The sequence below is a fragment of the Chrysoperla carnea genome, chromosome 1 (assembly GCF_905475395.1).
Source record: "Chrysoperla carnea chromosome 1, inChrCarn1.1, whole genome shotgun sequence".
NCBI classification, from domain to species: Eukaryota; Metazoa; Arthropoda; class Insecta; order Neuroptera; family Chrysopidae; genus Chrysoperla; species Chrysoperla carnea.
The window spans coordinates 20,094,599-20,122,021 of record NC_058337.1 but is presented as its reverse complement, the minus strand read 5'-3'; the positions used below and the strand labels follow the sequence as shown (position 1 = coordinate 20,122,021).

The following is a 27,423-nucleotide window of genomic DNA, read 5'->3' as shown; positions in this document are numbered from 1 at the left end:
AAGACCTTTATCTTTCATATTCCACACATTAGGAATATGGAAATATATTTTTAAAATTTCATCGACACCGTGAGTTGTTTCCCCTATATAAATAATTGGATTAAGGATTAAATAAGAATAACTTTCATTCAGGTGATCTGCCCCATTAAAATTTTTTGGTTAAATAGGAAAAACTTATATTTAGTTTATCTGTGCCATTCGCATTTCCAATCAAAAATAGTAAAATATATGTTTTAGATTGATTAATAAACTATAAATATTTGCTTATTATAATAATACCCATCGGTTGAATTTAAATGATAGGTAAATAATTTAATATTTGTGATTTAATGAATGCATTTTATACATATGACATAGTTGTTTTAAATTTAACCCTTAAATGATACCATCTCTAAAATTTGTTTTAGTAAATTTTCCATTGTTCATTCCCACTAATTTTTTTTTGTATTTTTCATATTTCTTAAACAAAAATTTGCAAAGTTTGATGGTGGACATCATTTTCTGTCATCACATTATACCTAGTTCTCCGGGTTGCTATAATAGTCGAAAAACTCGAATATTTTATATAAAATTTTGTTTCGAAAATCGTTAGCTTTCGAAAGAAATGTGTCTTCAAAATACAATTTGTTCATCAAAGTTATCAAGGGCAATGAAGGTCATTTGTCTGTGCTAATAGCTTTTAACCACAGGAAAAATTTTCAAGATCATTCAAAAATTAAGGCTAAATAAACTTGAAACTAGAATTTTAGTTCCAAGTGATCTTTACAACTTTTGGCTAAAGCATTGTTCTGTAGTTAGTGTGTTTCCTTTCGATTAAATGAAATAAGGACATATTTTTAAGTCGCATTTCTCCTCAAAGCTAACGATTTTTGTACAAATGTTTTAAATAAAAAATGTTTAACAATCACTTCCAATACTTAGAAGTTAAAAACATTTGACCTCGTTCTTATGTAATAAAACAGTATAAGGACATTTTTATCTAAAATTTACTTTAAGTCTGCCTACACATTCTGCGATTAGCCTTATCCTTAAAGAATGCAATTTTAAAATTTTTCACCCCATTTAACTGCGGCTCTCCGCTTTATGCTGTAGTATATATGAGGTTAATAACTAAATCCTTACACTCGATGGTAATACCTACTAAATGAACCCGCAAAAATATATGCCGCAAAAACCAATCTAGGGGAAAGGTTCACCAATAGCAGCCGATGGCTGGAAAGGCATATATAACCTAAATATGAATGAAAAGCATTTGTTAATCACGATACGTGGAAACAATGAAAAGGAAAAAGCCAATTTAGTTTTACATAACATAATCAAATTATTTATTTGTCCATACATTCCATAGCGCACTAGTAATAAAATAAAAAACTATGGAATGTAAAAACTGGACAAATTGATAATTTAATAGTGTTATGTATTCAAATATTTCAATAAACTTGTAATAATTTTAAGTAAAGACCAAACTAATGAAAAAATTGAATATGCGAATATTGTCATGAAAATTGTAATATGGGTATAAAAATTATTTTAAGCAATTTCTGGTTCTAAGTAAAATATTAAGAATTGACCCCAAGTGTCAGTTTTTAGTAGGCTGAGTTTGAAGTTCAGATTTCGGTTAAGTATCTCAAAAAAATGTGACTTATCACCCTGTATGACTACAAAATTTCAAATCGATATTCCTATAAACAACGAAAATATGAGGGTGTTATCATCTTAAATGCGACACACTGTATAATATAAAGAAGCAACATCGTTTTATGTATCGTTCAATGAGTCTTAAAAAAATAAAAAGGTTAAAATTGCTTTTCTCCATGGGTGAATATTTTATGAAATGATGATCTGCTTTGAACCTTATTAACGTATCATATTCGAAATAATTTTCGTGGAAACTCTTTATTAAATTTCGAATTTGACACATTTTTAGATTTTTATATCACATATTGAAGTTCGATGTCGGAGTACACAATTTTGCATCTTTTAGAGCTTTGTATTATCCACAGTAGCTCTCCAACGATGTTATTTACCAAAATTGATATATAAATGGCATGGTTTTAAAATTTTTACAATTTTGGCACAAACGAAATTTTAAGGTTTTATTGTAACAATTTGACAACGCAATTCTAAAAAGGAAAATCACCTTTATGAAGTAAATTAATAATTAACCATAAACATTTAAACTCATATTACCTATGTCGGTGTAATATAATTTACATATAGGTCCACCTACCATCAATCACATCGTCATCAATCCATTTTAATTACAAATCGTTTACATTTTCTATAAATGTCAAGTAAAAATAATGAAGGTCTAGTACCTAAAAATTCATTAATTGCTAAAATTTTTGTTAATTTGATATTTATAGTAAATTTAATTCGTTTTCTTATGGAAGCCACAAAGGTATTTTGACAGATTAAAAGTATAAAGTATTCGATTTGGTTAAAATAATTACACATTTCATTATTCAAGCTTCATTGTATTCGAGGCTGTTATGAATAATTTGCAATTCTTTACATGTAAATGTTATAGTGAATGTCAAATTAAAATTATTGAAAAACACTAATTAATTAAACTTAAGTTTAATTAATGCATAAAAAAATAAGAAAACAAATTGCATAATTATTATTTTTTAAATGTAAATTATCATAATTATTTATTTAAATTTGTGAGACAATAATATTAAATTTTCAATGTAAGCCATAAATGCAATCCATACAATTATATAATATGCATCCATACAATTCTATAATTAAAGTAGTGTATCGTTAACATGGAAACGCCTACAATAAAACTTACGCACGGTGCGAATACATCTGCCATTGCGTTGCTGGTTATAATATTCAGATATTTATGTTTATGTCGTATAATTAGTTATAACCATCTTGTCTTAAGCCACGCGCTAGCCAAAAGCTGAAAACAAGCAACAATGATTTTAGAATAAGACCAATACCCAATTGCATTATAAAGAGCTTGAATTGAAATAAATATTGTAATGGCAAGGGAAAATAAATATTGTAATGGCGTTTGTCTCAACTTCACCTCTCAACGTACGTTAGTTGTATCACATGCTTGCCACCATTCGCCATTTTATATAGCTGAAAAGTTTTGAGTCACTGGGAATAAAAATTTTTCATTTTGTAAGTAAATTAGAGCGCGTTTCACTATATTGTTAGACCTTGGGCGGCGTTATCCTTAAAATCGTGGTTCTTACACACTAAATCAATGATATTATTATACAGTAATAATAATTTAATAATGTAAATAACCTAATTTTAGTATTTGCAGAACAAATTATATTTTTGATTATTTATATTTAATTTTCACGTAATTTCAATATTTAACATTTTGACCTAAAATATTTTATATATAAAGGCAAGCTAAATAATCAAAAATTATACAGTAATTAAAAAAACGTAGACACTAAAATCATACATTAACTATTCAAACTTAGATCATACAGTAATTATTCAAACTTAGGTCAATCAGTAATTATTCGATTAATGCATTTAAGACAAAGTGCTCAGTTATATCAATAGTAGTGAACACTCGTAAAATAAATAAAATACATTCTATTCAATAAATATCATACTCATACAAATAGAAGAATATCAGTGTTTATTTTGGTCTACTTCATAGTAATTCTCAAGGGTTCTCCAAATCTTTCTTTCTTTATTAATGAAAAGTAATTTGAACCCGCCTAAAAACACAAAAGTGTAAGATGCCTCAAAATAAGTTTCAATTTCTGCGACTAACACGCTTTTTATACAATTGTAAAAACGTGGTTGATGAATCAGGATATGATACACCCTAGCGAACTTTGTAACTTAGAATATTATACATAGAGAACGCGAGGGATCTGCTAGCCTGTAAGTGGATCCTATATGTTGAATGAGAGAGAAGACTGTCAGTGAGTCCCCCAGTTTCCTTGTCATAATCATAAGCACATATATATATCTTTTTATAAATATATAGGAGACTTTCTATAGATCTATATAGATAGATAGTCACTCATCACGATATCTCTGGAACTATAAGACCTAGAGACTTGAAATTTGGCAGGAATATTCCTTTTGCCAAGTAGAGGTCAGCTAAGAACGGATTATACGAAATTCCACCCACAAGGGGGGTTGCGGGGGTGTTCATGAATAAAAAATTCATATTTTTAAATTATGGCTTTTAATAGTTCAAAACTTGGTCAGAATGTTTTAAATTACATTTAGAAATTTTTTTAACCTTCGGAGGGTAGAAAGGTGTAGCGAGAAAGTGGGAAGGAAATATCGAATATTTACAAATATACCTAAGTGGGGTATCAAATAAAAGAGCATGACGTGTACATTACAAAAATGTTATCCAACGCGAGGAAATCTGGAGGGAGGGGTGCAAGTGGGGATGTTGCCCAGCAAAGCGGGTATATTTGCGCCACGCAAAGCGGGCGGGTAACAGCTAGTTTATTATATGTATTAGTTAATATAAGTATATGTATTAGACAAGGACACAGGGGATCTCACTGGCAGTCTTCTCTCACGCTTCGCATATCGCATCCACTTACAGGTTAGCGTTATCTTTCTTTATATCTCTATGCTTTTTACTGGCCGGCCACTTTCCACAACGGTGATGGCACCAAATTGAAACAACTAATCAATTAAATACCTAGTGTATCAACTCCAGCTACTGAGGTAACAGGAGCGAACAAGCGAAATATGTGACATCTGTGTTTGTTTTTATTATTTACTTGGTTTAATACACCCTGGTTCATTTACGTCGGATTAACAGCGCACTTACTAACACCAACAACTTTTTATTGTGAGAAGGTTGATCAAATAACAATGGTTAGGTAACAATGTTTCATAGAAGTAATAACATAGAACCGTAATATGGTCATCCAAACGGTTGATCGTTATAGAGAGAGAGACCTAAAAAAAGTACGCGTATCAGCTGCCTTCGTCTGTCTTATATTACCTTTATGAAATACAGAGACATGCACGTGATTATACAATAATTCAAAATATTAATATAGCGCTTTGTCAGGCTGAGAGACAAAGATGGAAGACGGTATCTTTTTCCGGCCTCTTTTTTAACGCGATTTTTATGCTTTTCAGCATGTTATTTATAACCTCTTTGCAATATTTAGATACAGTTGTAACGTAGTTTTGATCACCGGGTGACTAGCACTGTTTGACAAGGTGTATTACTAAAACAAACATTAATAAATCTCAATATTGACGTGTTGAGTGACCACTGAGTTGATGTGAATAGCACACACTGGTGATAGCACGCACACTGTATTGCAATAAATAATAATTAAATAAAATCTGATGGAGTTAATAACCCATTCATGATACTGAAAACTAATTAAAATACCCCATTAATCAAATTACATTTATATATATAAACTATTAGGAATTAATCATCGCCATTTATTTGTTCTAAAAATGTATACTGAATATGTTAATATTATGATTGTGTGAGTTAATTCGCCACTACCACCTCCCCCTCCCCCATTAACAACTTAAATTCATAGTTTTGGTGCTTCCTTGTATATAAATTTTAGTCATCTAGCGGTTGGTGAGTGAATTATTGCTTGTCTTAAATTTGCCGGTGAAATTCAGCGTTTCGAGATATTCGATTTTCAGCTTTTGGTGGGGGTTCAAAATTTGTGTGTGTTATCGCTTACCTTTTAGTGTGTTCTAAGGGGCCATTCAATAATTACATACGCATTTTGGGGGGAGAGGGGAAATTTATTATTAGAAATAATGTATGTTACATCGCGAACTCAAGTCTCTGTAATAAATAAAATGCGCCAATTATCACATGATAAGAAAATTATAATTTTATGTCTTTCCAGCAGCCCCTTCTAACTACCGACACGAAAAGAAAAATAAAAACCAAAATAAAAAAATTTAAAATTAACATTTTTGTCGCATTATCTCGATGCTCAGTTAGGAGATCAAACAAATATAGTATACTCCTTCCAACAGCCGAAAACCGCTCTCGAAAATGCCACAAGCCACCCCCAAACGTTCGTTTTGTGTGCCTTTTTATACCATGTATATATGAAATATACACAGTATATTATTACGTTTAGTCCCAAGTTTGTAACGTTTAAAAATGTTGATGCTACGAAAAAAATTTTGGTATAGGTGTTCATAGAATCATCTCAGTAGTCCATTTTCGGTTGCCCGCCCGTCCGTCCGTCTGTGAACACGATAACTCAAAAACGGAAAGAGATATTAAGCTGAAAATATTTTTATAGCACACTCAGGACGTAAAAAGTGAGAACGAGTCTGAAAATGAGTAACATAGATCAGTTAGGTGGTCTAGGGTCCGTAGGAACCATCTTGTAAACCGTTAAAGATAGAACAAAAGTTTAAGTGTAAAAACTGTTCTTTATCAAAAAATAAACATTTTTTGTTTGAAACATTTTTTTTTTAAACATCACTGTTTACTCACGAGGGCACACATTAGATGTAAATTTTATAGTATGTATTAGTATGGGATTCTTAGTTATATATGTGTGACATCTAAAAAATAGCATTACAAATACCATTTTCTTATGTCCGACAAAAAGACACATTTACAACACTTCCTGTTTGATGGAATTTCATATTTTATAAACATGATTAAAAATCGTATTAATTTTGATTTGTGCACAATGAAAACAGTTTTTTAACTTGAAAACAAAAAATAATTTAATTTAATTTAATTTAATTTTAATTTTACATTATTAGTAATTCAATTTGCCATTATCAAAATCAAACAAACGAGTATTTAGTTAATAATGGGGAATTAATTCATATACAGGGTGGAAACCAGTTAATTTGGCCATGATATCTCTTTGACCGTGAAATGAACTTGAAGTTCGTGATGAAAGTCATATTTAGGCATATAATATTCTGCTTCTATAATTTCCAAATCCGCAATAAAATAGAGGTTTCCATTTAAAAAATCGTTTTTTGCTTCGCTGTAGCTTTAAGGTTACGTTAAAGATCACCATTTGATTCCCCCGTCGAAAAATATTCCGGATATGGTGGTTTTGCAAAAGTTTCCATTGCAAAAAATACCTTTGAACTTGGAATGACCTTGAAGATCATAGTCAAGAACATATTTTTCGTAAAATTTTCCACTCTTTTCAAATCTGAAATAAAAAATGGGAGTTCCAATTTGAAATCGAATTTTTGTCTGCTGTAGCTTTGTGGTTATGTTCAAGGTCATCATTGGTTTCCCGTCCAATTAGTCGTTTCATTTTTTTTTCGCCGACTTTACGAGATCCCAAGGAGTTTCCATACTTTTCTGGCATAATGTATAATAAATAATATAATAAAAAAATAATTAAGAAAATTTAAAAAAAATATGTTTTGTCTTCAGCTCTAAAGACACTTTCCATTGTACACATACCAAATTTAGGTACATACTTTTTTTTTGACGTTTATTTTTTCGTTTATCTTTTATAAATATGCGTATTTATAAAATAGTATAGGAGATATTAGCAATGACAGTTTTTCTTGTAAAATAGGCACAAAATGTATATGTTGGACTCATTTTGTTTGTTATTTACACTTTTTAATTTGATTATACTCATCAAACTTTACATGTCACCAAAAAATGATAGGTGAAAGCCCAGAAAAGGTTTTACTATATTGGAAATGTTGTCAAATTATTGCAGTGGTTTTTTTTTTTGAATAATTTCAATTGAACATTCAGCTAACACAGTTTTAAGCGGTGAGATAATTTATAATGCATATTAAATTTAGCCAAAATAGTATGTATATATGTGTGTATGTGTATGATTGATTCGTTTGATATTTTATTTAGTTTTTAACGTAATTTAATTTAAATTTTATAATACAAGCGGGCTCGATAAACATTGTCCTATCCGAACGGTGGCTATAATATACCAATAGTTCGAGTTACATCTAGGCATATAACTATTACGAGTATGACAGAGTACATGCGTTAAGCAATGCATCTAAATAAGAATAATTATAGATGTTATATGAAATTTCCCTTGTATCCTGGCTTCGATGTTTTTAATGTTATACAATAATTCTTCTGTTGTATGTCTGAAGGGGTCAACACATGCATATAATACCTCTCACTTAGATACATTGCTTAACGCATGTATTCTGTCATACTCGTGATATTTATATGCCTAGTTGTCAATCGAACTAGTGGTATATTATATATATTTATATATATTATATATTTGAAAGAAGAGACTGGCTGATCAACGCACAGCTGAAATCGCTGAGTCCAAAAGCAAGAAATTTTGTACACACGTTCCTTGAATACCGTAAGTGTGCACTAAGAAGGAATCGATGGAAATTCACCCTCTAAAGGGTTACAAAGGAGATGAAATTTTGTTTATGGAAAACCCGTTTTTCTAACTTCATGTGGTTTATAATATTTTCAAAAGAAATTTCTGAATATTTTTCTCAGAAACAGTAGTTAGGAATGCTCCTATATAAATCGAAAATCTGAAACTATATTTTATCCAAACCAATGAAGATAAAAACTTGAATTTTTTTTTTTTGTAGATTTCTAAAGGGAGCACCGTATAAAAGATTTTCGTACAAAGTCAAATATCTTAGAATGAATACGTAATACAGAACTACTAATAGTTACGCTTCTATAAAATACCTATCTACTAAATTTTTTCTTTCCTCTCATGGACACTATGTTCCTCTATTCATATTTTAAGTACCAAAACTGGTATCCAATTTTTTTTTTTATAAAATAAATCAAAAAACGAAAACCAATTACTTCGGTTGTTTTTTAGCGGGTATGAAAATGTTATGAAGTGATTCGTTTAGGGAGCGCAGCAAGCCCCATGGGAGGCAAGGCCGCATTATTTTCCAAGGCGATGGCAGTAAAGCTGATTTTTGGGGGGCGGACTAATGGAGGACAAGAAGCGGGTTGACGAATAGCATATGGGTATTCAAAGTTGGATTGTCTATATTGTGAGTAGCAAAGAGCGGATAAGTGAGGTAAAGTAGGGCTCTCTAAAAAATTCAAAAGTAGGGATTCAAAATGCAATATTCGATTTAAGAAAAATCTGTCATTTTTTTAATGTCTTAAGAGGGAATTCGCTTAACTAACGTAACTCCTGCTCTACAAATTTTTTTACTATTATTTAATATAACCTAAATAGTCCTTGGGTCGGTGTAGTTTTGAAAACTACACAGAGTTTGAAATAAAAAAATAATTTTGTCCACTCGAAAAATCTCAAGAGGTCCGTTGTCCGCTAAATTAAAAATTTTACATTTTCAAAATGTCGAACGACAGTGCTTACTATGCTTTTTTGAGTATCGAATTAATGCTTTTTTCATTGTTTTTTCAATTATTTTCTTATTTCAATATTTTTTTAATTAATACTTAAAAATTGTTAGGCGCAACACCGACAACAATCTCTCAAATTTCTGTCCTCTCTGAAATGAATGTAATGAACAAAATGTACCCTGACCCTAGCACTAACTTTGGCTTACAAAACACAACGTAGGTGTTATTTTTCAGCACATGTAAAGGCTTTTTGCATATAATATAAATTTACTAATTACAATAATAATAATAAATTATTCATAAACTAGAATTAATGAAGTGACGTTCTACAAGGGATTATTGTTTGAATTATATTTTATTATATATGAAAAATTCTACGTGTACCTAATGCTGTAAATGTTGTGTTAAATATTGAAAATTAAACAAATTTAACATATGTATTTTACGAATATTTAAATCATGAATATTGTGGGGTAAATCAACCCGATTTTAATAATCAATTCGGAAAAATTTGTGGGAAGGTTAATTTTTATACCATGTATATATGAATATACATAGTATATTAAATTTAGTCCCAAGTTTGTAACGCTTAAGAATATAGATGATACGAAAAAACTTTTGGTAGTGGTGTTCATACAATCATCTAATTAGTAGTCCATTTTCAGTTGCCCGTACGTTAGTTTGTCTGTCCGTTTGTGAACACGATAACTCAAAAACAAAAAGATATCAAGCTGAAATTTTTACAGCGCACTCAGGACGTAAAAAGTGGGGTCGAGTTCGTAAATGAGCAACATAGGTCAATTAGGTCTTGGGTCCGTAGGACCCATCTTGTAAACCGTTATAGAGATAGAGCAAAAGTGAAACATTTTTTGTAGACATCACTGTTTACTCTCGACACACATTATATGCAAATTTTATAGCATGTATTAATATGGGATTATCAGTTATATATGTGTGACATGTATAAGGTATATGTGTAATGTGATCGAGTAATCAACACTGTCTATACATGGTATTTCAATAATTAACTTAATCAATTGTTTGTTTGCACTTGTTTTAAATAGTCTTTATTTAAGTTTTTTTAATAGGTTTTATTTTTTTAAATATGGAAATTTTCAATGTATTTTTTTCAAGCTGTATGCATTCTTGTTTTGTAATGTTTCGGCTCATAATCAGGTTTTGAAAAACAATTGTTTGCACTACCCGAAAGTACATAAAAAGACCTGCTATTTAAAAATAAATGTTAAAATCCGATGATTTGTCTGAATTGTACGAACTGTTGAAATTGTTCCAAAAACTTAGTTTTTCTTAAAATTGATGTTTCGGGCTAAATCTACCAGATATTTATAAGATCATAAGTCAAATTTTTTTTAAAAATTCCAATTCAATTCCTACAGTTTTCAACAAGTTATCAAAGAAAGTTGAAAGTATGAAGTTACTACGATTTTCTTGAAATTTCGAGGTTATTTTGCTATGTTCAGGGTTCGATAGCATGCAAGGTCGATGCAGAATTTCATAACAAACAAATTTTTCTTATTCGCTTCAATCCGATCAACAGAAGCAGATATATTCAAGAAAGCATCACCAAAGAAAACAATGTAAGGATAAATTGTCCCAAAACCGCGTTCAGAAGATCATTCAAGAACATTCAATTTAAAAAATTTATTTTTTAAAAACAACGTAAACTATTACCGAAAATAAATAATAATAAAGAATATTCTAAACTATTATTAATGCAACTTGATTTCTTTCATATATTTACTACGTAGGCGCAATTCGCCATTCCCAATTTTCACCATTACTTCATACGTTTGAGAAGATATTCAGTCTATTTCATGTTAAGTATTAGCTTTGAGCTCGTGCTAGGACCCTAGGACTATTGGCTCCCTTTATAGATTTTATGATTACAGACAATACTGCCAGGACTCGATTACAAGAGTATCAAAGACATTTAATATTTAAGGCTTGGTATACTTCCTTTGCTCATTTATTGAAAAAATGAAATGAATGAAGAATGAAAAAAGGTTGTGAAGGTCAATTGAAAGGTCAATGAAAATGTGCAGTTATGGTTGCTGTGGAAATAACAGGGAAGTTCCTTATATGCTACTAATCTGGACGATTTATATTGCAGTGAAGTGCTAAGAGTAGTTGTTGAATTATAATTATATATTATTTGTGCATATATTTGGAATAAACATTAAAGTACATAAAAGTTTTGAAAGAATATACGGTACGGTTTTTCTATTATATCGAACTTACGAGGGGGGGGGGGTATATAGAAGTTATAATATTATCTTTGAAATTCATTTAGTTTGTACGTAGATATAGTAGAGTAGATAATGTTTTCCCAAAATAAAATAAAAATAAAAAAATTTGACCTTATTTCAGTTTTTGTTGATTTTGACCTGGAAGGACTGGTTTTTTATCAGTTATAGATCGGACTTAATTTTAAAGGTTTTAAAGTAAGGACAGTTTTTTGAGGGCCAATAGTTTCGGAGATACAGCTTTTCCATTTTCCAATTTTTCAAGTTTTCACGATTAGATACTCATCGTGTATCAACAGAAGAATTGTCGGTGCCCGTCTGGATATTTTTGAAAAGTATACTTATATACTTCTAGAATTCATATTTTTATATACTTCATATACTTCTTTTTGAATATAATTTAACAATTTTGAAAAATTTCTTCATTAATTACAGAACCATTCTAATTCTTGAAGAGTTTCTAATATTCCATTGCAAACCCTCTCCCTTTCTCTAAGTTGGCTCTCTTGGTTGACGGAGGGCGAGGTTACTTCGGAATCCCCTGATAGGAAAGGAGAGAGTTTACAAAGACATACTAGGTCTTTTAGAAACTCGAATGAAACGAAAGTGATAAAATTTTCTGTAATTGTTAAATTATACTTTTCGTCTCCTCATTCAATATATTATATGTATTATTTTGTACTATTATATATCCCATCAGCACTCGCGTCAATCGTTTGGTAGGTGATCTTTAGTTGCGTGATGAGATATTTGCTCACGCGTCTAAATTTTCCTTAATTTTGTAAATCATAACCTCTAAGATGAAATTTTTATAGCGTACTCAGGACCTAAAAAGGTCCAGTTCGTAAACCGTTAGTAGCAGAATACAAGTTTAAATGGCAAATATGTTCCTTATAAAAAAATATACTTTTGTTCAAAACATTTTTTTGTAAACATCACTGTTTACCCACGAGGGCGCTAATTAGGTGCAAATTTTATGGTATGTATTAATATGAGAATATCATTTATGTGTGTGTGGCTATTTAAAAGTGGATATCTTTTTTTATTTACGTGACGTAAAAAAAACAAACGATTGCGTAATCAACATGGTTTGTCTATACATGGTTTTTCAACAATTAACTCAGTCAATTGTTTGTTTTCACTTGTTTTAGGAATACCATTTACACTAAAAGCATAATTACCTGAGTGTCAAGCATGTCTGAAAATCTTTATGCACACTGTATTATGTAGATTATAAAACAGATGCATCCATCGATCAATGTGCAAACGTGTAAGAGCCCAAGCATGCATGGCATAAACACATAAAGTTTAATTATCTATTCAAAAACAAATATGGTATTGGTGTATAATTATTTATTACAAATACATTTGATTGTTGTTATTATTGTTTATATTACTATTGATCACATCGATGTCTATTTATGTAACTACAATGTATACATGAAATAGTTCTTGAAATGTTTAGCGATAATACCTTTAATGAGAGCAAGTGCTATAATATTAGTTTTACTCCAGCCGCTGAGCCGAATTCGTGGCTGATTGGGTTCCACACAACTTATCGTTTTAGAAAAGATTTTGAACAACAAATTTTACGGAAAAAATACATAATTTGTGTAAACGTTTTTTACGTATATTTAGAAGTAATACCAATAATATGACTAGTAATTCAATAATATGACCAATATAATATATGCCAAATTATTGTTTTGTGTAAGACAAATATTTTCCACTTTACTACATCTCTAACTTAATTTTTTTCGAAGATATGATAATTTGAATTTAGATGTCGGTGCTCGAATTGACTACTTCAATATTTAAAACAATTGTTGTTTACAATTGGATTGTCTTTAAATATTATGATTTACGTAAGAGTTCCGAGGGGGATGGAGGGATTAATTCTTGAGGGGAGGAACTTTGAACCTATTCTTACGTGATATTTTGTAAGCCGATATTAATATTAATATTTCTGCTCCCATTTCAGATACCGAATGGTTCATTCTATAATAGACACTTCGATTTAAAGCTTATTTTACAAAATTTTTATTATTTATTAAAATTTTTAAATCTTAAATGAGTTTATATTTATCCAGTTTAAATGATATAAATAATAACTTTAGTGCATTCTTCGAAAACGAAACGCCGAAAATGCCTAAGAATAGTGCTATTTTCCTGGTTTTCTCCCGAAAGTTTTGAATAACTTTTATCCTAGTTAAATTTTGCAAAATTATTTCGAGGGGTTAATTTTAGAGAATTATATTATCCGTTTTCACAGTTTTAAAACAATTATTACCTTGTATGATAGGTAACGATATAAACAATTAAATTGTTTATAAAAAGTTACTGCACCACATTTCGAAAAAAGACAGATTTGATTGTCAGACTCAGAAAAAATACGTCAAAAGACATTCGTTGCCGTTTTCGTGGACCTCAATCGACCACGAAAACCGGCTCAGCGGCCGTATTATTTGTTATTACTTTATTACTGACAAAACTTGTTTTCATATCACATAGTTTAATTTACTACAAAATTCATTTAATGGAGATAAAATAACTTATGGACATTTAATATTATTCAATAGTGAAGATCACTCATTACACAAGAGAAACATGCATGACAAAACTGTTTAAGTACAAAGATTAGAATGCAGCCGCATTTTAGGATGTAACAACTATTCCATCCATGGTATTGAAGGCGTTTCTTACCTTCATTTCGCTAGATACATACGAGAAAATTCCGTCTAAAATAAGAAAACGGTCTTAGATGCTTCTCAAAAACCTCAAAGCAACCTTGGATAAGACCGCAAACGGTAGTAGTGAAAAGACGGTCTGTGATCGTACAAAGCTAATAATATTGGGATCGGCCAAAAAAATCTTACTGTTCCGTACACACAGAGAGAATTTAAAAAAAAGTCTTTCATTTAACAATTTTGATATTTAAATGTGCAAAAACAACCCAGCGAAGCGGGTTTAACAGCTAGTTTTATTTTATTTTCTTAAAATTGTATAAATTATGTTCAAATCAATATTAATCAGCAATGATTATCAAAAACGTTCACGTTCAATAAATATGTATAGATTATTAGAAAGAAACGTATATATAGGTAGAAATAATTATCTGGGTATATATATCGATATCATGAATATTCATGGAAAGCTATAATAATAATTCCATAACAAATAAAGTTATATATTACATCAAAATTTCCTTCCACCATCAATGAATTGAATTTTCCTTTGATTATGTAATTGCGTTATACTGTTGCACCCTTCGTAACCATTCTCCATATTAACAATACACAGGATACTATTGAAATTGTACATTTAAATTTCTATACTAATCAACAAGAGTGTCTCATGTATAATATCCGAGTATCATTTAGGATAAGTTACAGTAGCATTTATGAAACTACTCGTCAAAATTATACTTTTTGATGCATGACGCAAGGTGGCTAATTAGTTAAGGATGTATGAGCACGGTATTGGGGCACAAATTTAAAAAATATATATTTTCAATTTTGATGATAAATTATATTATTACTTGATAATATAAGACGAAAATTAAGAATAAAATTTTTCGATATCATGCGTAATTTTCAAAATATCGAAAATAAAAATTTTGTTTAGTTATTCAGCTTTCGATATTTCGAAAATTTTATTCTTATTTTTTGTCTACATTCATGAAGTTAAAACAAAATTCATCATCAAAGTTGAAAATAAGATAAAAATAATTTCAACCCAAAATCTACTCTGCTCTTACATTATATGGACGGAGACACTTGGTTTTTTTCCTTTCTATGCCATTGCTTATATGTTTAATTTCTATTAAAAGTTTTTTTTTAAATTTGTTTTCAGTCATTCCAAGTGAAAATTATCAAAAACTTTCAAAATATGTCGTTTTTTTAGATTCCGCCATAAGAGTCAAGATATTTTAAATCGATTTTTATGACTATTTCTTAAAAATTTGCGCGGACACCTATGCTGAAATTTTAACCAGATATTCTTTGAGTAAAAGTCTGCCTATAAAAAAAGTTTTGAACCTTTAAATCAAACATTGTTGTCATGCTCATACATCCTTAATTGATTTTTAAGAAGTAATCGTATCCCATTATTATTATTTTAATTATTACCTATTAATTAAATTAATTATATTATTCCATTATAATTATTTTTATTATTACCTGTTAATTAAATTAATTATATTATTGTTAAATTTACATTATTATTTAAATTTATACAACTTTTTTTACAGATCATTACAATAAAGTGTTGATATGCTACCGTGTCACAAAAAACGTAGCACGCTTTTTAGTTAATTTCATTAACTTTAGCAAGCCAAAAAATTCGTTCTTTCTGGAATCAAATGCCAGAAAGTACATACTTTCGGCTAGGGCAGGAGTCGGCAACCTTTTGAGTCAGAAGAGTAAAAAATTACAATAAACAAAATTTCAAAGTCTTTATAGAGGCACAAAAATTTTTCTTGTCTACAATAAATAGTACTTGATTTATGCTACAATAAATATAGTAGCATAAATAAAGTTTTTTCAAACAGCTGCATCTCAGCAAAAAGTCATCGAATTTGGAACCTCAAAATTTCACTTGAAAACTTGTACTTTCCAAAATTTTTATCATTCTTTGCCGCTTTGCAAGGATTGGAAGCGTGAAAAATGTTTTCCCTAAATTTTATATAAAGTTTAGAAGCGTACCAAAATTTTAAACATAATTTTACAACAAATTTGTTAATACCGCTCGAAAGCTTGTTTATTTTTCTTGAAAATAAGCTATAAAAAATTCCCTTATGAGCATTTTGGCCCATGATCGCTTTTCGCATTCGCATTTCGCTTTCTAAGCAAAATTTACACTTCTGAATTTAAAACTCTGTATCATCTGAAATAATCATCGCACTGAAATTTTTTTCCTATCATTCGAAATCTTAAACTGTCTTCTTTTAAACACTTACATATTGTTTCTAAAAATTTTTACCACTCTCCCACTTTTCGTTTTTAACCATATACAAAAATAGAATTTTTCCATATTTTAGCGTTTTTTTTCTTGGCCGCCAATTTATAAAAAAAGGCGTTATCTAAAATATTATCTACTCATTAGAAAACTAGTACTTTCTAGTTTTGGAGCAATAGATATTTCTCAAAAATTTTTATCTCCCTCTAGCGCTTTGTACTGAGAATTGAAGTGGTGAGAAATTTGAGTATCGTTGTATTATTTCGGTAAATTTTCCACTCCACAAAGCTTTATGTTTAAATCGATACAGAAATAGTTTATTACACATCTAGGGAGCAAAAGTAAAGAATGTCTGACGTGATAAATCTTATGGTTTCGTCTTTTATCTGCTTTATTAGCTATTACTAGGTCTAAAACAGCTAAAATCTAGTCCAGTAGACAATTTCAATTGAAATAAAGTAATCAATAAAATACACCATTCCGAAGCTTTTATTAAATAAATGGCAATACTCTAGAATTAAAGTTGCTGAATCTAACAATAGTAGAATACAATACACTGATAGAAGGTATTTATATGATTAGTATATATCATAATTATAATTCAATCTGTTTGAAGAACTTATCCACTTTTGAATTAGACGAAGAAATAAAGCATAAAACATGATCAAAGTTCGAAAAATTTAAGCAGTAAGTCGGATTTGAATGCAGTTTTCAACATTCGATTCGTTAGAGCGTCAGGAAATTTTGTGACCTAGTCTGATTTATAAAAAATTAAAAATATTCAATTAGCATAATTATTATGCATTATTAATAATATGCATTATTATTAATTATTAATATGCATTATTAATAATATGCATTATTATTAATTATTAATATGCATTATTAATAATATTGCATTTTAAATTGCCCGTTAATACTAAATTCACAATTCGGTTAATAATAATGAAAATGGTTTCAAACTGGTAACAAGGAGGTTTTTGGGGTCGCTGAACACGAATATCGTGACAGCATTGGTCTCAGAAGTATCTGGTGCTCAGGGTTAACGGCTCCTCGTCGTTTAATGGAGTGTTCGGGAAATTTGTTATATAATCGGTCCAAACTCATTACACGAGGGTTTTTGGGGTCGCTGAACACGAATATCGTGATAGAATTGGTCTCAGAAGTACCTGATGCAATGGTATGCCGGTAACAGTCTAACGAGTTTGGACTGATTATACGACGAATTCTGGAAAATTCTGGGATGCCGTTGAAATTTCAGGAGACGACTGGAATGCCGTTGCACCAGGTACCTCTGAGACCAATTCTGTAACGATATTCATGTTCACAATCCCAAAAACCCTCGTGTAACGCGTTTGGATTGATTATATGACGACCAATTCTGTCACGATACTCGTGTTCAGCGACCCCAAAAAACCCCGTGTAACAAGTTTGAAATCATTTTCATCACAATTAACCGAATTGTGAATTTAATAGTAAAATGCAATTATTCTAGACTAGGTCACAAAATGTTCTTACGCTCTAATGAATCGAATGCCGAAAATCACAGTCAAATCCTACATACTGCTCAAATTTTTCGAATTTTATTCCTTCGTTTTTTTCGTCTATATATCGTTACATTAACAATTTTAATAACAATGTATTAAATTCTATTTGATATGAGTATTCACTTCTATTTTGGATACAATTACAATTTATTGTCGATTGATATTGCTTTGTAAGATATAATTAGCTCTTCGACTAGCTATTGAAAAATAATTATTCATGACAGCAAACTGGCTTTAACTATAATAACAATATGTTATATATTCAACTATTATTAAAATTATGGATACGAGATTATTAATTAAATAATACAAATTGTTTGTGTATTGATTTACAAAATTTGCACATCTAATATTTTTTCAGTAGATTTTGAAAGTAGCATTTTGCACTTTCTTTCTTTTTTGCGTAGATCGTTCATTTAACGGTTAATCCAGAAACTCTTCAGAAATAATTTTCCATTTCAATTACTGTAATTTATAAGATAATTTTTCCATTATTACGTATTGTATCAGTGCACTTATTAAAGTTACTACAAAGGAATGTTATAATTCGAGTATTGAAGTTATAAAATAGTTTTGGATACAAGTAAGGACTCTACAATATTCCATTTCTCTTAGTTCTAAAATTCCTAATATTTAAACGACATGTTTACTTCAGACTAAAGAGAATTTTTTTCTGCATTAAATTACAGGAGTAATTTTTTTTCTTATAAGGTTCGGTATCACGTAATACATGTAAATGCACATAATCCTTACCAAAATAGGCGGGAAAGTGCCTCCATTTTAAGGAAAATCGTTTTGGGCTATATCTCCATAACCGTCTACTTTAGACCAAAAATGGTAGTACCTAATGGTCATTATTGTAGATAATTTAATTTCCTGTCTTTCTTTTAAATATTTTTTTGTATCACTAACCGTTTATGACTTATACGACTATGACGATTTACTTATTCATTACTTGACCGATATCTCTTCTAATATTTGTTTAAACAATAAAATTCTGATAACTTCACTTTGAAATCTATAAATCTACATAAACTTTTACTTTAAACTTTTCTTTCTAAAATTTATATTGTTGAAGATATTACGCGCTCAATATTGCCTTAGAGCTACAGATAATTGAGAATTTTTTCTGGCACTATTTTACAGGAGTTATTTTTTTCTAAAAAAAGGTTTATTATCACGTACTGAATGTAAATACACAAAATCATTACAAATTTGGAGGCGGAAGCGCCTCCATTTTGAGAAAATGGAGGCTGTTACGGCCTATAACCCCGTAACCGTTCACTTTAAGCCAAAAATAATAATAACATTTTTTTGTAGATAATTAAATTTCCTATCTTTTTAGTCAATTTTTTTTTTTTTTTAATTTGAAGGGGTTAGGTTGCTGAAGGGGTTTTTTGGAGGTAATAAGGCAAATTATTTATTGCTAATTATGCCACTTACATTAACATTTTTCATATATTTATTGAATTTTTATCATTACACTATGTATACTTCTTTTTTATTAATCCTGCACCCGGTGGTTGCAACATTAAACGCGATATAACTTCATAAACATTAATTTTAAAAAAATTTGTAGATTTAAAAGTTAAGTTATTATCATTTTCTTTTTTAAACAAATACTAGAAGAGATATAAGTCAAATAGTCAATAAGTAAATCGTCATAGTCGTATAAGTCATAAACGGTTAGTGATTACACACACAAATTATTTAACAATAAAGGTACGTAATTTAATTATCTGCAATAAAGCTTATTACCCTTTTTGCTCTAATATCCACAGTTATGCATTTACATTCAGTACGTTATACTGAACCTATTTAAATAATAAAATAACTCCTGTAATTTAGTGCATTTTGGACAAGAGTAACTAGCTTCTATATAACCTGTATTAAGTAAATAAAACAATCGGCACAGATTATGGTGGGGTCGGATGATGTTGGAGATGATCTTATTAGAAAAGGGATAAAGTTTGTATACTTTCGTTCAGTTTTAAGCATTTGTTAGATTAGAGACGAATGCTCGCTGGTCCCAACCGGTTATTCACTGATACCACATCATAATTTTAAACCAAGTAATAATGCTTGTTCGATCCAGAAAAATATAACTTTAGGGCGAACATAAGTTCTCAGAACATAGTTGCACTAATGTAGGACGACTTATGCAGCAAAATAAATAATTGCCATACATGTTTATTAAGAAATTCAAATACATTGCAAATACCTTATCAGAACAAAACACCTGTAATGTTATGCATGTTTTTTGATGGTTTTTTTTTATATATCTGACTCGTTTATAGTATTCGAACTATAAACGAATATTAATCGAAATATATTTTGAATGAAAGTTTCTAATTGAACATATGATTGGAACTATAGTTATTTTTTTATCTACGAAAATTGTTTGTCCATCCTTTTCCCGATTTTTAGGTCAAGTTCGCCATTTCATATCAAGGTAACGAAAAAATTACTCTTTCCAAAAATTTTTTCCCAATATTCCCATCACTGTTGTTTTTTGAGTATTAACATTATTAGTTGTAACATGCTATTTTAGGACAGGTTAGTTACAACAAAACAAAATAGTGAGATTATTTATTAATTGGATTATGAACAAATAAACACATGGATACCTATTATGAAAAATATTAAAAGTTTAACATATCAGAATTATATAAAATACAGAATAATACATGAATATTTGACATAAATTCTTTTAATCTGTTTTATAACAGGCTAATGAACGATAAATCATTTAAAAATATCGAACTGTTTATAATTTTAGAGAATGTTTTTCATGTACCTACACCTACTACTAAATAGGAATATGGAAATATTATGCAATTATATTTATATAGAGTCATTGGCAACCAAATCGGTCATTACTATTACAAACTTCTGATTTTGGATATAAAATTTTTTGATTTTACGTATCACCATGCAAAAATACCACATTAACAAGTGCAAACAAACAAATGACTGAGTTAATTGTTGAAATACCATGTATAGACTGTGTTGATTGCACTGTCACGTTACACATACATACATGTCACACATACATACATGTCACACACACATACATAGCTGATATTCCCATATAATACATACTATATAATTTGCGCTCTCACGGATAAACACAAAATGGGTCATACGGAAGACTCAATGGACCTATGTTGCCCATTTACGAAATCGACCTCACTTTTTATGTCCTAAGCACGCTGTAAAAATTTCAGCTTGACATGAACATCTTGGCCTTTCGTTTTTGAGTTATCGTGTTGACATACAGACGAGCAGATGGACAGACAACCGAAAATGGACTAATTTGGTGATTTTATGAACACCTATAGCATAATTTTGTTAGTAGCATCAATATTTTTAAGCGTTACAAACTTGGGACTAAACTTAATATACCTTTTATATATTGCATATATACAAAAAAATATTGTCTTAAATCAAAGTATTTACTTGCAATTTAAGAAAAGTTGGTTGGTTCTCTATCATATGACTCATAATAAATGTTAAAATTTACACAGTAAGGTATGATCGAAATTTCACTATTCGATAGATAAAGACTTTAAATATTATAAAAAAATATATAATATATATTTTTCCTTGTAATCTTGTAATATTTTTTAATTATCATGGGAGGCCAAATTAATAATGACATGCAAAAAATGTTGGGAGTTTCACCTGTAATAAGTTCAAAACCAAAAAAATACAGGATGGTCCAAGTTTTAACAGCAGGATTACATCTAATGACAGCTAACTTTAAAATAATGACAATTTTTCAATAAATATATAGCCAGAAAAACATCTATTTCTAGATACACGGTGTAATTTTTAGAAAAAAAGAATATTTGTGAATATTACCATAACGCTCATTTAGAACATTTACAAATTTGGACAGTATGAGTACAATAACGTTATGGAATGCCCCATATGCTTGACAGGCGACTATAGCCCGTACGCGCTAAGAGTGGCCTTAAACGATCGCTCTGCTAGTGGTAACAATTCGCCCAGAAAATGTGGACGACATCATGAAGATTTGTCAAAATTTATATTGTAATCATGACCCTTGAAAGTAATTACAATCATTTCCATCAGGTGTACTGGTGGAACGACAATATTGCCACCTTGATTACGGAATGTATACGAGCTAGAAGATTGTTACAGTGTAGCCGAAAAAAGCCTAACTTTGAATAATTGGAGGCTAATTACAAACAGGCGCTCGGTAATTTATATAAAGCAATTAAGATTAGCAAGAAATAATCATACTAGTGATACATCTGCGAAAAAATATCTTTATCTTTATTAGTTCTAGCTTAAGAAATTGATTTTTCTGTATTTTCTCATATTTGTCCGAGTCGCTTTATAAATTAAATATTTCCATCTAACTCTAAACCGGTACGATATATCCGACTCTGTATGCCTAGATCTTTAAAACTACGCAACGGATTTGGATGCGGCTTTTTTTTAATAGAAAGAGTGATTCAAGAAAAAGGTTTATATGTATAATACAAGATATATATAGATAATTTCAGAGGTTTCTAATTTGTCGTAAATAAACAAATTTTTGTATATAAAGGCAATCTGTAGTATATTTAATATCCCTGCGAAGCCGGGGCGGGTCGCTAATTATTAAATGCATGTAAAAAATTTTCAGTTCTAAACAAACTATTAATTGACCTTTAAATCTACCTAGTATTTTTGGAAAAGTTCTCCAAATACAAATAGAAATATTCATAAACTATTTTAAGTATACATATTAACATATAGATATATACGGAATCTTTAAAACAAAAATATATATTTGAGTTTTATCATTAAAGATTGAAGTAACAAACACTTCAAAATAATACTTATTTTAATATTTTTAATATTCTCATTTTGAAATATTTAAATATACGCAAGACAATAATATCGTGAGCCTATATCTCACCCCAATACCAACAAGTTACTTATTAGTTTAGGAGGATATGCTAAAAAAAACTTATTATTAAGTCTATCTATACATGCATATAGAGTACTAACTACCAACTGGAATTTTCACCTATCCTTTGGAACTTGCAATTGAATTTAGATAAATCTAAAATTTTGATCTTTAAATATGGTGAAATGTCTGCTAAACAAGAAAAATAATTGGTTCTATAGAGGTAAAAAAAATAGAAGAGATTAAGGTAGTTCCTCCGCGACAGTCCAGTCAAAAAGTTTTGGACTAATACTATCATTCAGTGCATTAACTGTGCTATGACTATTATACATATACCATATATTATTTTCACAAGACTGTAGTTACTCACCATTATATCTTCTATACGTATACACACACACACTATGATATATACCTTTACCATTAGTCTTTATATCCTTTCCACAAAAAAACATCGCTAAAACGAGTTATTCGTAAATAAGATTAAATTTTTATTTACGAATCGACTAAATCAAATTTTTAAGTTCTTATAACTTTTCTCATAAATTTCTCATACCAACTCCTTTTATCAGCTTTGATAATAACATTTCTATTCAAGACGATTTTAAAAAATTTAATGTTATGCGCATTCATATAAACAAAAATTAAAGTCCCATTGCCCATCTAAATATCTCAAAAATAATATTTGCAGAAATTTGAACCGTATAACGTTTTGTATAGACGGTAATAACACGGAGGAAATTATTTTCAGCGTTTTCCTATATATTATATATTCATCTGTTCGAAATAATTTCATGATATTTTTGTCTTAAAAATTATATTAAGGCATCTGATGAAAAAAATCATATTTTCACATGCAAAAGGAATGTCAAAATGGATTTTCGGAAAATGTTCCGTGGACAACAATGGGTTCGAGCAATATTGTTCGTCTTTCTTTTCTGCAACCTTTTAATATGGCAACGGTGGCAATATGGGCTTTGTCCTAAACTTTTTTATTGGTTCAGGACGTTCGTTTTAAGCCAATCATCGTGTGAAATCAATTTTTGGATTACATCAATAGTTACGAAAATATGAAGGGTTTAAATGTGCAAATAGATAGAAAGGAAAGTAACACTTGGTAACGTCATAGCCTGCTTAAATTAAATGCTTATCTTTAATGTTTAATTTTAATTGCAGATCTTATCATCTATTCTCGAACATTTTTCAATTTTTTAACGAAACATACATTGAAATCGACAAGGGCAAAGGCCTATTTAATATAAACTAAGTAGTACATATTGTCAAATATAAACTCTTGCTCAAATAACGTAAATTTTGTTATTTTTGTTTTTTTATTACAGTGAAATTATTCGATTAGATCAAAAAACTATTAAAAACTCCAGTAAATGATAATTATATAAAATTTAAGATCAAATAATTACGATGAATTGAAATAATTTTCATTCAAAAAGAATAGCCATGTAACTTCTCCTCCCGAACTATTTACGTATCATTTTCTGTATAATAAGACAAAAATTGTAAATGACAGATTTAATTATTATATAAAAAAGAAAGAATATAAAACATTTGTTATCCTCTCGTGATTGTATCAAATTTATTTTTAAAAGCGAAAAGTTATTTTTTATATATTTTATGCATATAAAAATAAAATTATAAAAATTAAAAGCAGTCAAGTATGAATTGTTGTATATCCAATGAGGTTCTTGTATTTTATAAATTAAATTTCGTACTATCAAAACATTGTATCATATATTTGTTTATTTTGTCAATTTATTAAAAGGTAAAATACTTTATGTAAAGAAAATAACTGTTTATTTAATAATCTCAGGTGCAAATTATTTTACTAAGAATTAGATATTTAATATTAGCACATGCAATAGCAGAAAAATGAATTAATTCGGGCCCAAAAATTTTAGCAACTTGCTGAAATTTTGGATACCTAGGTCCTTGAAAAGATGTTAAATCACATACCAAAATTCATAAGCTACCAAACTTGCTTTAGCACGTGGAACTTTTGGAAAATTAGGGAAAAAAATAAAACCAAAATAAATTGAGATCGGAATTAAAAACACACGTACCAGACTCTTGCATCATGCCAAGCGTCTTAGCCAATTGAACCATTCGTGATCTTGGAACAATGTGTAATTTTTTCTATTCATTTATCTATTATTTATGTAACATAACATAATAAAATCTGAAATTTTGTGAGGATTGAATGTCCCAAACTAATTATAAATGCTAACCCATAGGTTTATATTTTAAACATACAGGACATGTCACATTTGAGAGTTAAAATAATTCGGCTATTTTTTTCGTTAAATTCTTAACTATTTTCTGAAAATTCCGATTATATACTGACTATGCTTGCCTCTGTACATAATTTAAGAGGTTGTTTAAATCATTCTAACCAATCCGAACCAATTGCTATCCTTATATCCCTATTCCTATATATTATTATTTATATATTATAAATGTGAAAGTAAGCATGTTAATTAGTTTGTTTGTTTGTTACGCTTTCACGCTAAAACTAGCGAATAGTTTTTAATGAAACTATACGGTAATATAGCTGATATATCAGAATAACACATGAACTATAATTTATAAAGATATATTTAAAAAAATTTAATTTAATTTGACATTTTCCATTTTTTAAATTTTTACAGAAATGTTTAATTTTTGGTTCAAAAAGATAAATTAAAGAAGACTGTAAAAATTTAAATAATAAATGAATTAAAATAAATTCATGGCCATCTTTTCTAATATACTCAATGCTTTATGACTATTTAACACTTAAACAAATTGAAAACTGTGTGTATATTTTAGTTGTGTAAAACAATCTCTTCGAGTGTTATGGAAGGGGGATAAGTGAGATCAAGAGAGCTGGAGGCAATAAAGCGGCGGTTGTTACTTTTAATCCCAGTGAAGCGGGCGGGTATCAAGCTAGTCTTTAATAACATGATAAACAGAACCACCACACCTAAAGCAGTAACAGAGAACAACTTTCAAATTTTATTTGGAAATTTGTATTATTTTTATAACTGATTCAGATTCTCCGGGCATAAACAAGTAAATTTTACTTGCGATACACATTAGATAACACTATAATAAAAAAATTGTAATTTTTGGAGAAATTCCACAGATTAATGGGGAATAATTTAGTATTTACTTTGTCTGCTTCAAATAACCAAGCAATGGTATTAATTTAAATTTAATCTCGCCACTATGATAGAAGATATGTGGGAGAGACTTTAAAATCTTAGATAAGATCACCGATTTTTGTTACAAATTGATATCCTCCATACAAAAACAAGTAAGTTTTATTCGAAAAGTTTAATAATGCACTAATTCCAAAGAAAACTTCCTGTTTTCATTTTAATGTCAGTTAAGAGTAAATAATGACAATTTGATAAAACTTGATTGACACTTAAACTTGACAACACATTTTTTTATATTTAGTCGAGAAATTATACTTAAATGCATGCATAATAAAAAATCAGATTTTTTTACCGCATATGGTCCACGAGATATAATTACTTAAAGATATACAAAAAATATGGGATCTTATGAGTGTCCTTTTTCAATAACTCCGAAAATCGAGATTTTATAAAAAATCGGCAACTCAGTTTTTAAAATGATTTTTACGATTATTATGCGTATTAAATTGATCAATAAAATATAATATTGTTTTAATTCATTATTTATATTATTATAAATTTTAATTTTTATAAATTTTTTTTTTGTATCATTAGTTGTAAAATTCAAAAATGATTGCAGATTTAACTTGATTTGGGTAACAAACTGCCTTAAGTCGTACCCAAAAGCTGCCAACTGTTTTAAAATGTCATTCTTTTTCTCTTAATATCAAAAGTATAATTTAGTAGGAATCGGAAAATAAAATACGTGTATAATTTTATTTATTGGAGATTTTTGTTAAGCGCTATATTTGAAATTGTTATATTGTTCAACAATAAAACAGCGTTTTATAGCTATCCTAATAATAATTATTCATTATTCATAATGCTCTATTAATGCCTCGTGCGTTATTCATAATACTCTATTAGCCAACATATTTCATACTCGAATTATTATAATACATTTACACTGCTATTTTACTTTTGACAGCTATTTTTTATAATTTCTACAAGGGCTCATTTTCATCAAGAGGTCTGCATTGAAAATTTATATATTGAATTAATAAACAAAATATGATGTGTATTATAATGCCCATTTGCTGTACGTTAAGTTTGGCACGCCATGCTTATTATTACAAAAAACAGCATCCATGAGTAACCCTCTAATATTTTTCAGGTTTTGTCGTAATGATACGGACTCCTAACAAATAATATAGTAATTTATCTTTTATTTGTGTGTGTGAGTGTATGAGCTTTGTTACACAATGTCTGGACGTTCCGGATAATAAAGTTTTGGTGTATGGTGATGGCGCCGAACAAATTA

At 29.2% G+C, this 27,423-nt stretch overlaps 1 protein-coding gene across 1 annotated transcript in view; it reads left to right on the top strand.

The window, feature by feature from the left end:
• The window catches only part of LOC123293805 (D(1)-like dopamine receptor), a 44,736-nt gene that overhangs the window by 1,118 nt on the left and 16,195 nt on the right, over positions 1-27,423 (top strand). The gene's annotated exons all lie outside the window — the stretch shown is intronic.